The sequence below is a fragment of the Dicentrarchus labrax genome, unplaced genomic scaffold (genome assembly GCF_905237075.1).
Source record: "Dicentrarchus labrax unplaced genomic scaffold, dlabrax2021, whole genome shotgun sequence".
NCBI lineage: Eukaryota > Metazoa > Chordata > Actinopteri > Moronidae > Dicentrarchus > Dicentrarchus labrax.
This window is the reverse complement of record NW_026136723.1, coordinates 13,908,706-13,920,543: the sequence shown is the minus strand read 5'-3', so window position 1 is coordinate 13,920,543 and position 11,838 is coordinate 13,908,706.

Below are 11,838 nucleotides of genomic sequence, written 5' to 3'. Positions count from 1 at the left end.
TAAAAGTGAATGTGGCAACCAGAGGAGATTCTCGTGAGCTGTGCTGGCTGTACATGGAAGAGAAAGCTGTGTACGAGATGGCCAGATTAAGTGCAGACAGTTTTTAGAAAGCTGCTTTTTGTTCTTCGATAATCACGTGTCTTTGATTTTGAATTTTTTAATCTTGAACTTTGAAATACTGATTAATAATTTCCTGAATTTGCTAACTTAAAACTTTATCAAGAACCAATCTGATTGAACTGTTTTTTTTTTTTTTTTTTTTATCCTTCTTACTAAAGTAGAAATTAATTTTTATGCCTGTTTTGCTTGGAGCTCAGTTCCTGTCCACCCCTGGTCCCCACACAGTGGGTTTTCAAATACTCTGACTGATTAGACCTTTTATCAGACTGAAAATAGGAGGTATACTGAGAATTTACAGAGCTCATCAAACTCCATTTATTCAAAAGGATTAAAGCTGTGACTTGTCCTGACATATCAGGTGCAAAACTAACATAAGAGGTCAAGCATGGTTCATTTCCAGATAGACGCTGGCTGCAGACACGATCCTCAAACATGGACGTATTAAGGACATGCTACGAAAAGTCTTATGGCCTCAAGTGAGAGATGTTTTTTCTGTTAATTCCACCCGCCACCGACCACCCTGGTCTCCCCCATAAAAGTTTTTGATTACAAACATTTTGATGCTCTTCTTGGTTTCTTTTAAATGCAACTACTAACAAACTAGCACCACATAGTGGGACCTTTTGAAGCTAAAGTTTTTGGTTTGTACTCTTAATTATTAACAGCTTGTATTAATATTTTTTATTTATTATGAAATCAAAATCTGATATATTACAGCTATGATATTCTGTACCTACGTATATGTAAAATTGTAAGTGAATGGAATACAAATAACCATTCAAGCTAAACATTTCAAAAACACCAAGGTCGTGCAACATAATGATTATATCCTATATATAGCCATTTTTTCAACAATTACATTTGAATTAAAATTTTACAGGCATTGTAATGGAAACCTATGAGCACATGACCTTGGTGTGAAGATTTCAATCATATTTTTGAAATGAAATGCAAATTTTTATAATTATGATGAATTATCAATGTTGTCCTGGGGTCATGCTTTGTAAACCATACCAAAGCAAAGGTAAAAGTAAAAAGTTGTAAAAACAAATATTAAAGTAAAGTATAGATACCTGAAAAGAGTAAAAAAGTACTTTCTTATTTTCCACCTCTGACATTTTATTTCATAATCACCTAAATATTCTCTCAAAATGTATTAAACTAGATACTCAAAAAAAGAATGCATGCAAGTAATTTGTAAGTTAATTGATTAATTAATAGTCCCATTATTATAATGGAATATTACCATTGCCATCTGCTGTACCTGGCTCTTACATTATTACAATTTTTGCATGCTCACTTTGCTCAACTTTCTCAATATGTAAACAAACAAGAGAAAAAATAAAGTCTTTGAAGATCCCATTGGTGGGACATGCCTCAATAGCTTTTCCATCGCATCAGGTCAGCTGTCACTTACTTGACAGAGAAGAGAGGAAAAGATAGAGGGTTCATCTCAAGAGATACAGGGCTAAAACACACACACACACACACACACACACACACACACACACACACACAGAGGAGACCTTTTAATCTCAGTGTCTCACTCTGTAAGAGCAGAAAATCGAAAACTGAAACCAGGGGACTGTGCGCGGTTTAGACAAACCTATTCTCATAATGACAGCCAAGTGTATTCACAGAGCTTTTCATTAAAGAGGGCTTATTGATTTAGTCCCATCACCAAACAAACCTGCAAGGGAATGGGAATGTCTGTTTCTATAAAGAAATTGCAGACATGTCTATTACTGTGCAGAGAAGAGAGTGCAGAAATGTTCATGGGTTGTGGTTCAAATTGGGAATCCAAACTGAAGCTTGCGGTACGTCATAACTGAAGCCACCAAAGCAAAATAACATGGCCAATTGCAAATATGGGCTTTTTTTATAGTGTAAGGACATAGTTTTAGATATCTTGCAGAATGCATTAAAGGGGCAATTTATGTTTCATTCAAAGTAAATTCAGTCAAACCACTGTAATTCAATAAACATACTTATTTTCCAGTATTTAATCAACATAATGCCAGTATTTTCATTTTTTAGTGACTGGCATTACGGATTGAAGCAGCTAATTGGGTGTCAGACTCCGCTGCATAAACTTTCACGACGGCCGTCTGAGAATCTTGTTCCACAAGTTGCTGCTAATTTGTTGCTTGACTGGCTGTGCTGGGGCGAAACAAATGTTATGTGTGGTCGTAAACATCAGCATTGCAGGGAAGCCTCTCAAGAAACGCTAGGGCTCAGTTTACAGCAGACTGAACGAGGTAGGGGCTGCTCCTCTTTAAAAAGCCATTCATTCAGCTATTAGTTAAATTGGTTTCAATTCAACGGCTGTGAATAGGGAAGTTTAATATGGAGGACTAAAAGTGCCAAAATTAAATAATTTAATACATGATTAAATAATTACTTAAATGTGTCATTAATTACTTAAAATTGGATTTAAACACATAAATGTGTATTACATATGTCATTATCTATCTATCTATCTATCTATCTATCTATCTATCTATCTATCTATCTATCTATCTATCTATCTATCTATCTAATTATTTCACTATTTAATTAATTATTTCATGGTCCTGTGTTGCAGTGCTTCATGAATTTTTTTAAATTTTTTTGCTTTGGTCTGAAGTACAGTGCCTGGATAGAGACGATGGAGGATCTTCATGAACTTTCTAGGGAGTTGGTGAGAGACATTTTAGACTTAGCAGAGGATGTGGAAGTGAGACCTGCTGACCCAGAACATGTAGCGAGTAAAGCAGAGGAACTTTTTGAAGTTCCTTCAATATTATATTGATATTGACCATAGAGTGACTGCAAATTAAGAAGAAGCAGTCCATCGCTTCTCTGGTACCTGGGCGCATCAGGCCCAACACACACAGGACCAGGGCGTTTTTGACATACCGAGTGCAGTTCCAACCCTCTTCCCCTTGATTTTTAGCCATTGCAATTAAAGTTTTGTTTAATAGAGTATCTAAATCAACGTAGAGGTGAATAGCCCCACTCAGTGTATTGGAATGTGTTCACTAGCTCTGTATCAATCTATTATCTGGAATTGATTTGCCTTGACTTGATGCGCAGGGTAACCAATCAGGCGTTAGGATCCGCCTACCAACTTTGATGGGCGAGTTTGACAGATAAAATAAATTCATGAAGCACTGCAACACAGGACCATGAAATAATGAATTAAACAGTGAAATAATTATATATGTTTTTACATAAAATGAATCGGTATTTTAATGAATTAATGATGCATTCAAGTAATTATTTAATGTTGTATTTATTTATTTAATTTTGGCACTTTTAGTCCTCCATAGTTTAATAGGGTGGCCTGATATAAATAATATTAATCAAAAATTATCCCTCAAAAACAGATATATGTGTGTGTTTTGTGTGAGGGTATTTCCCAAAAACTAATATGTACATTATTACATTATATAATCTTCCTTTTCCACTGAAACAGATGTTTTGACTCATCACATGTCTATAGACAAGCATGCACTGTCTGCAGACATGTGATGAGTCAAGCCTTTTATTCCAGTTCCCATCATGTGATAATATATATCTTATCAGCAGCACTTTCTTCTGCTTTTAGAAATACCCTCGCACAAAACACAGTCAATACTCCTGTCTTTGAGAAATGGATATTGATTTTTTCCTCTCTGAACTTGGATGTTTTAGTGTAAATTACAGATTTTCACACAGTTTAAAAAAGGTGTATCGTAGACATCTCATTCCAAATGGGTGAAGGTTTATTTTTCCACAGGGGAGCTCAAAAGTGACTGATGAAAAATATGTTTCGGGTCAGTTTGGTTGCAGCAGGAATAACTTTATGTGCATATCTTTGTTTGATAATCTCAGTCCTGAGCCGGTGGCCTCCTAACGCAACGCTTGCATTGAAGGCTAGTGACATTTTCTATCAAAGGGCACTGAAGGTTAACATATCTTAATGGTCACTGCCTCAGTGTTTTAGGTACTCAAAAAGATGACTTCATCTTGCTGAGGATTTATTTCTGACTGTACTTTGAAATAAATTGATCAACCTACATTACATTTGGCCCCTGCATCACACCAGTGTGTTTTGCATTCTCCTTTCCATCCCAAATGAACAGTGCTAGAGGGCAGAGGATATATTATGTTACTGCAGTATAAACTCTGAACTCTGAAATTTTGCTCAACTTATAAAAAGTCTTATGTTTTGTAATTTTTTAAATATAAAATATAAAATATTAAACTTCACGTAAACAATAGCAGAAGACAAACAACACCAAGAGTGTACAGTCATGCTATCAGTTGTATGAGACTGGACGCTGCGGTACTTTGAGTTAAATGCTAAAGTCAGCATGCTAATAGCCTCATAACATTAATGTTAAGCATGCTAACATTTGCGAATTAGCACAAAACACAAAGTACAGCTGAGTCTGATAGGAACGCCATTAGTTTAGTCTATTCAGTCTTAAAGGACGAGTGTGTTGGATATAGCGGCTTCTAGCAATGTAGTTGCTCTCAGCTCACTCTACTGTACCGAGCGTGTAGGAGAAACGACAGTGGTCGCAAAACCTGTGAATCATCACTTCTGTATCTGCAGGCCTGAACTGCTTCAGCTGTTACCTTTCCTGCCTGTAGGTGGCGGAGGTCAGACTGAAGTTCAGGTCCAATGCTGGCACGGTGTCGTATGATGGTTTCAGTTGCTCTGCATCACTGGCAGTGTGTGTCCTTGTTATTCCTCCCTTTTCATGTATTCGTTTAATGGCCTTTTCCAATCTAGAAACTGAAAACATTGGTGCCCCAAGGCCACTTTCCAAAACACAGAATAGTCATTGGATTTTAATATTCTTGCACAGGCATAATTTCACACTCCTGATAACAAATGAGTCATATCCACTATGCCTAATAAGTGAGCCATGAATGAGGTCCATAGACATACAGTAGAAGAGTCTGAATCACACTAATAGGCTGAATATTAATACTGGTAAACAAACAAAATGATCACAAAAGATTATTCCACCTAATTTCATGGGTCTCGCCCTCTCATGTCCTCCGTTTCACAACACTGCAAACAGAGTGATGACTTTTGAGTAGTGAGACAGATAAGAAATGAGAGAGTCTGTATTTCATCAGTCACAGTATCTCTCACATCTAATAGTGTGTGCGGTTAATACCCAGCCTCACATTGTGCAAATATTTCTGATGAATGATGTGTGTACTGTAAACTCAAATGTATGGTTTACTTAAGAGTAGAATCAAAGGGCAGTGTTATTTTTACACTTCCTGTTTATGCAAACAGTGACCACTGTCCTCGTATTAACTTACATGCTTGCATTGTGAAGAGAATTTAATATAGCCTACAATACGGGTCAATATTTAACAATATTAACAACCTGCAGGGTTGACGGTATTTATCATAATGCAGGCAAACAATCTGCTCTGTGTGATCAAGAAATATGTTTGACCTTAAGGTTGAAACAGACAGACTCACCATTACTGCACATTTAAATTAGATTAACATTGTACCTATTGATCCTGAGCTCAGGAGTCAAAGATGCAACAAGAATTTTGATCTGCTGGAATCACATTTTACCCTTTAGATACCACTAGTGCTGACCGAATGGAGCACAACACATGGTTACTAATGTTGCGGTGGATCAGATTCCGTCTCTTTTACTTTGTATTTAACGGGATCATTTTAAAAGTGTCAACATGATATGAATGTCTGGCATGGTTGGCAAAGAATGTCTACAACTTCCAAAATCAAACTATCACTTTGCAGGAAAGATGCCATTATAAAAATACCTTGCTGACAAGGTAACGTCCAAACAGTGACCCAGAAATTATTACAGTATTTTCATTTTCACTGGATGGCAAAATAATGAAAGCAATACATCATACAAGGGAAAGTAGACCTGCTCACGTTCTCTGTCTTCTGTGGAAAATGCGTTTCACGACTCACCATTACCATATAGACCAATATTTCACACACCAATTTTTCAAAGGCTCCTCCACATTGCTTTTGGTAATGCAATCTGTATACTGTACCCTCCATTTCAATCATTTGGCTATCATAAGGCCCAGCATGCTCTTCTTGGCTTTTCCTGTTTCTTATTACTCAGAGGAAAGCTATGGCCTACAGATCAGAGGGTTTAAAGAAGTCAGAGTGAAGATGACGGCAAATGAAGGTTTAACAGGACCTAAGCTAACCTCAAACCGTGACAGCTTTTCTTATAACGGCAATTACACACCGTCTTTGCTTTGCTCCCCTACAGACAGCGAGGAAGTGTGTATGTGTTACAGAGATTCAGAGAGAGAGAGAGAGGGATGGAAATACATATTAGTAATACTAGTAAATTATATTTTCTATAATACAAGTATATAACAAATAATATATGTATATATGCTTTAAGGTGTACACAACACAATACATGCTAATGCATCGCTGTCTCAAGAAGAGACTAAAGGAAAATTCCAGTTAACTATAACTTGGACCTTATTTTCATAGTTTTCATTTCTAAGGGTTGTACTCACTAAAACCATCAGTCGGAGATCTGGGAACAGGGTAACACGAGCGACTACACATGTTGTAAACAAGCCAACATTTAGGGTTTCTTTCAAGGTAAAACTGAAAGTGAGGACACTCGAAATGTCTCATTGGACAGGAACACAACTATGTTACTATAGTTCAAACAGGAGCACCACAGCAGAATCTACAAGAGACAAAACAGGTCAGGTGGTTGTGCTAAAAGTTTAGGTCAAATTTGAACCAGGAAGTTGAAACTGAGATGGATGTTTACAGTGGAAAGTCTGGGTAATAATCAATCATAATTTTTGCTAACTTGTCTGATAGTCTGATTAGTGTTTTTTTCCTGTCAGGCTTTCTTTTAGCAATGTTGACACATTTCCAGGTGTGCTTCAGCCTTCTTCAAAAATTCTAGGAATCCCAAACCGAAGAGCATCAGAGGGAAAACCTTTTTCACACCTGAGCAGCGCTTCATGCAGACTGTTTAGTGACTGAAAGTTGAAACAAAGTTATTAGTCGGCCTACTGATAGGAATAAAGGCAAAATCTTATGGTAATGGTTGATTAATCAGCCTTATCTCAGTGTCCATTTAGTAGCGGCAGCTTTTAACCCTATCGCACTCATCATCAACAGAGTAAATTAACTAACTGGCATCAGCTGTTTCATTCATGCTTTCCAATCAGCTGACTAATGATGTCCATTCATACACATGAAGTAACCCCACACTTCTCCCCACTACTAATAAGCTCATGCCAGTGTTGTTTGCTACCGCAGCTTGATTTAATCCAACTTTCCAACTGTTGATTTAACTAAGATTTAATGTTCACGTTTGTTTATTAAGAGGGGATTTATTCTCCCGTCCTGCAAAGAGCACGGCCTTTTCCCGCATCATCTAACTGTATAAACACTTACAATAAATGGTCAATTCCTTGACATAATTGTCTTTGGTTATCTAAATTGTCATGAAACTGCAAGTGTTCAAAGTTTCCATTAATTCAGAACACCACTAGAAATTCTCATCCATGTTGACTTTGAGGTCTAAATGCTGTTTCGAAAGTCATGGATGAACTTGGGACCCCAATAGGATCCAAGTTGTAATAAACTGGAATCATCTTTTAAAAATAGAATAGAATAAGAAAAGATGAAACCCACTGCAGCAGGACTCTTTAAGATACAGTCTTCTTACTTTCTGAGTTCAGTCCATTTTCTGTTGAAGTTTTGTGCCCTACTACACTCCTGTCATCCTCTTTTCTCACACTTACACCTGCCTTGAACAAGATGACCATCAACCCTCCTGATTGCCTGTTTTATGTGGCGTTCGGGATTTGCCATGTTTGATCTTGATGTTGATAATCCTGAGGGTTTAGGTGCGTGCCCGAGGAACCAGGCTAATGCAGACGGTGTGGGCTGAGCTCACTCGCTAACTGAGCTCTGACAGGTTTTTGCGGATCTCCCCCTGGATACCCCGAAGATGATAGAAACTACAGACAGAGGGCTCATAGACCTGCTTCGGATAAATCAGCCCATCTAATCCCACTTGGGCCTCAGCCAGTTTTATTTACATATTCAAATTAACCGCAGGATTAACTTGAGGTTTTTGTGAACTCACTAAAGCGGATGCATTATGCAGCTGTCTTGCACATGGGCTTGAATTTTCTTCAAATATTAAAATATTTGTACTGCTGACAGTCTTCAGTAGCTTTGAAGTACAAGGGGCAGAGAAAAGCAACCGTGTTTACTCTCTTCTCAAAAACATGCTTTAGTTCTGCTTCTTAACCTCCCTCTCTTTGTTTCTCTTCCTCGAGTCATTCATCATCAGAATTATAATTTATTATATTGTCAGGGTCTCTGTGAGTAAATTGCTTGCATGCATACAAACAGTCACACTATTTAGGCAAAACACAAAAGAAGGATTTCATAAATTTAAGAAAAATCTTTGTCAGTTTTCTTCCTCAGAACAGAATCCTGTCTCCAGTGTCCCTACTAATGCTTCAGGATGCTCTGGTCTATCTATCTCACTGTCATTTTTCATGGTTGTGTGTGTTGTTGCTTGTGTGTGTGGCACTCGCTGATCTTCATCTTCTACTTCGGCAGATATTTTAAGACTTTTGGAGTGAGACAGATTGGTGACATCTGGGCTTGATTTAAGCTTGATAGGTGATATGTGGTGTGTACTGAAAAGGGTGCCACAGGCAGGTTTGAATGACACTAAACAATGCCTTATCTGTGGGTGGAAAGCGGCTGGCGGTCCCCTCCTAACCTGCTGCAGAATATAACCCTGAGGGGGAAACACACACTTCCTTTTAAGTGTGTGACTTACAGCTTGAGTACATAAAGTGCCTTGAAGTATCAGGGTGTGTGGGCTGTTTATGGAGAAGCAATTATAGGATCCATTTGTGCTTAAAACACACAACCCACAAACACACACACACACACACACACACACACACACACACACACACACACGGATACTATGAATGCACTTATTAGATTGACGTATTAATAGAACAAGCTTAAGAGGGGTGGGTTCCAATTTTTTCAAGCCTATCTTAATACAACACTCCAACAATGGTCAATCAGGCCAACTCTACATTAGTTTCAATTGTTATTGGTCACTGTAGTAATATGTATTATGTATAATGGACAGCTGTGGCTCAGAGGTAGAACAGGTTGTCTACCAATGTAGACCAACGGTTGTTGGTTTGATCCTTGGCTCCTTCCTGCTGCATGTCGAAGTATCCATGAGCAAGATACTGAACCAAAAATTGCTCCTTATGATGCATCATCGGTGTGTGAATGTGAATGAATGAGGTTGTTCCTGTTTGATGGGCTGTGCCATCACTGTGTGAATGTGGCATGTAGTGTAAAAAGCACTTCGAGTGGTCGGAAAACTAGAAAGTACAGTCCATTTACTATTTAAAAATAGTTAACAAAATATGCTTATTTGTGGGACAAAATTCACAATTTTGTTTTCATACAAAAATGCCTTCTAAAGCATGAAGCTAGTATGAGGCTTTTCAGCAGTCTGAGTTAGCCAAATAAGTAAGTAGGTCAATTTAGAACAAAATTCCCTATTTTGTGTCTCCACAAACATGTGGTGAAGTAGTACTTGCATGTAGGTTTGTTGACTGCTAGGACAAAGTTATTACTCAATTTGGCAAACTGAGATTGCTGAGGATTCATATTAGCTTTTGCCTGAACCCGTTTAGCTTTTGAATTCATGCTGAAATAACTTTCACACTATCTTGTTATCTTTACCCTTTGCTTACACACCACAAATTAACCATACAAGAGGTCAACTGGAAGAGGACTGAGACCCTGTTTTTGAAATGGTTCAAATGACAGCCTTCACAGCAACATAAAAGAAACCAGCCTTGCTTGTTTTCATATTTAACTTTTATCAATTTCATTTTTTTTTCTTTCATTTGTACCTGCAAGGCATAGGCAAATGTAACCAAGGTTTTAAAAAGTGCAATGTAAATGTTTCTTTCTCTTTGTGTCACATGTGAACAAAAGCATACAACATTTCTAAGAATGTCAATAACCTGTCTCTTATTTCTAGACGCCTCTCAAATCTGTATCTCTTCAAGCCGTACTTGAATTCACACTGCAGGGATAATAAAACAGACATAAGTTAGTGCTTCTCCCGCTGTGCTGGGACCCCTCATAAAATGCTTTGAGTACCGTGGAAAATCCGAGCACACAGCTTTTGGATGGGAAGAAAACTCTGGCTGCTAACCCTGCGTTTAACGAGGCTCCGTGGTCTTTAACTTTAAGCGCTCTGGTTTTTCGGTCGTGTCACTGTAAGCTCTGTGTGTCAAAGAATTACGACACTGGTGCATATCGGTATTCTTCTGCACAGTAGATGTTGAAATCTGTGGCTCAGAGGTAATGGATGCTTGCGTTTCAACCACTTGGGATCAGAGATTTTTGTAGACTGACTGAACCAACAGCTTGGTGAACTTTTTCCAGCACATTTACTCAGTCTAACTAAATGTTACACCCTTTTATATAATGTGCTTAAATCAGCCATATTGTGATGGAATTTGGTTGACAACAAGGTCTAAGAGGCAAATGCCCTTTTTGGATACGCTCAACAGGAGGTGTGATTAAAAATAACAATGTCCTTCAGTTTGATTTTATATTAAATAGTTTTCAATCCTTGAAAAAGTCTCTCCTACACTCCTCCTTTAAAACTAAATCTTAAAAAAATAAATGCTGTGTTTCTGGTTTGTGTAAATGTACACCAAATGTTTATACTGAACAAGCATTCCACATCACTGAGTAATACCTTTTAAGACCTTTTGAGGATAGAGAAAAATATGCGGATGAATCAGAGTTTAAGCAATGTCAGCAAGGAGCAAATTTGTTAATTTGTTCAGCACGCTGCCAATATACAAGCAGACAAACAAGTAAAAGTGTACTGACTCCCTAGGATTTAGAAAATTGCATTGTTTGTGCAATTATTTTGAAACTGTGAATAATTACACAGAACAGTAGCAGAAACAAAAAGAAAAGAAAAAAAACACAGCAAAGGATTCAAACAAGATTTGAATCAAATGAAGGAAGCCCGGAAATAAATTGTTGTTTCATGGAAAGCCTCTCCAGCACCACAGCATGTACTCTATCAAGGGTCCTCATAATTAATAATTTGCCTCACAAACCCCATTAGTGTATAATGAGGGAACAAGTGCTATTAGTAAGACATGACTGAGACTGTTATCTCCTACGATGTACTCTAAGCCCTGGGTAGACTGAAAGGCTCACCTCTGCTTTTAGGACAAACAAGATGTCTTTTTTTTTTTGTTCTTTATACTCAGGAGACTATATCTATATCTACTCCACACCATCAGGTTGTGTTGGGATTTCTGCTGTGACTGAACAGATATCTGGTTTATTTCAGGGTTTGCTTTGAGATAGCATGACTCAGTTTAGTGAGGTCAAGAGCTAGCTGCACTATGAGTGGTGTGGTACAATGTACAGCAGCCTTCAGCGCACACATATGAAGTGCTGCTCTCATCGCTGGAAGGATGGAAAAATATACTTTTTGCAAATGCTGCTTCTCGCTCCCGCTCTCTCTCATTTCTGCAACTCTACAAATTATGGCTTCCACAAATGCCTCAGGTCTCTCGTCCTCCCGCTTCTCAACAAAATAAGATACTAAGATGAATGTGGCAGTAAATATCGTCACACAAGTGGATCAGTGATCT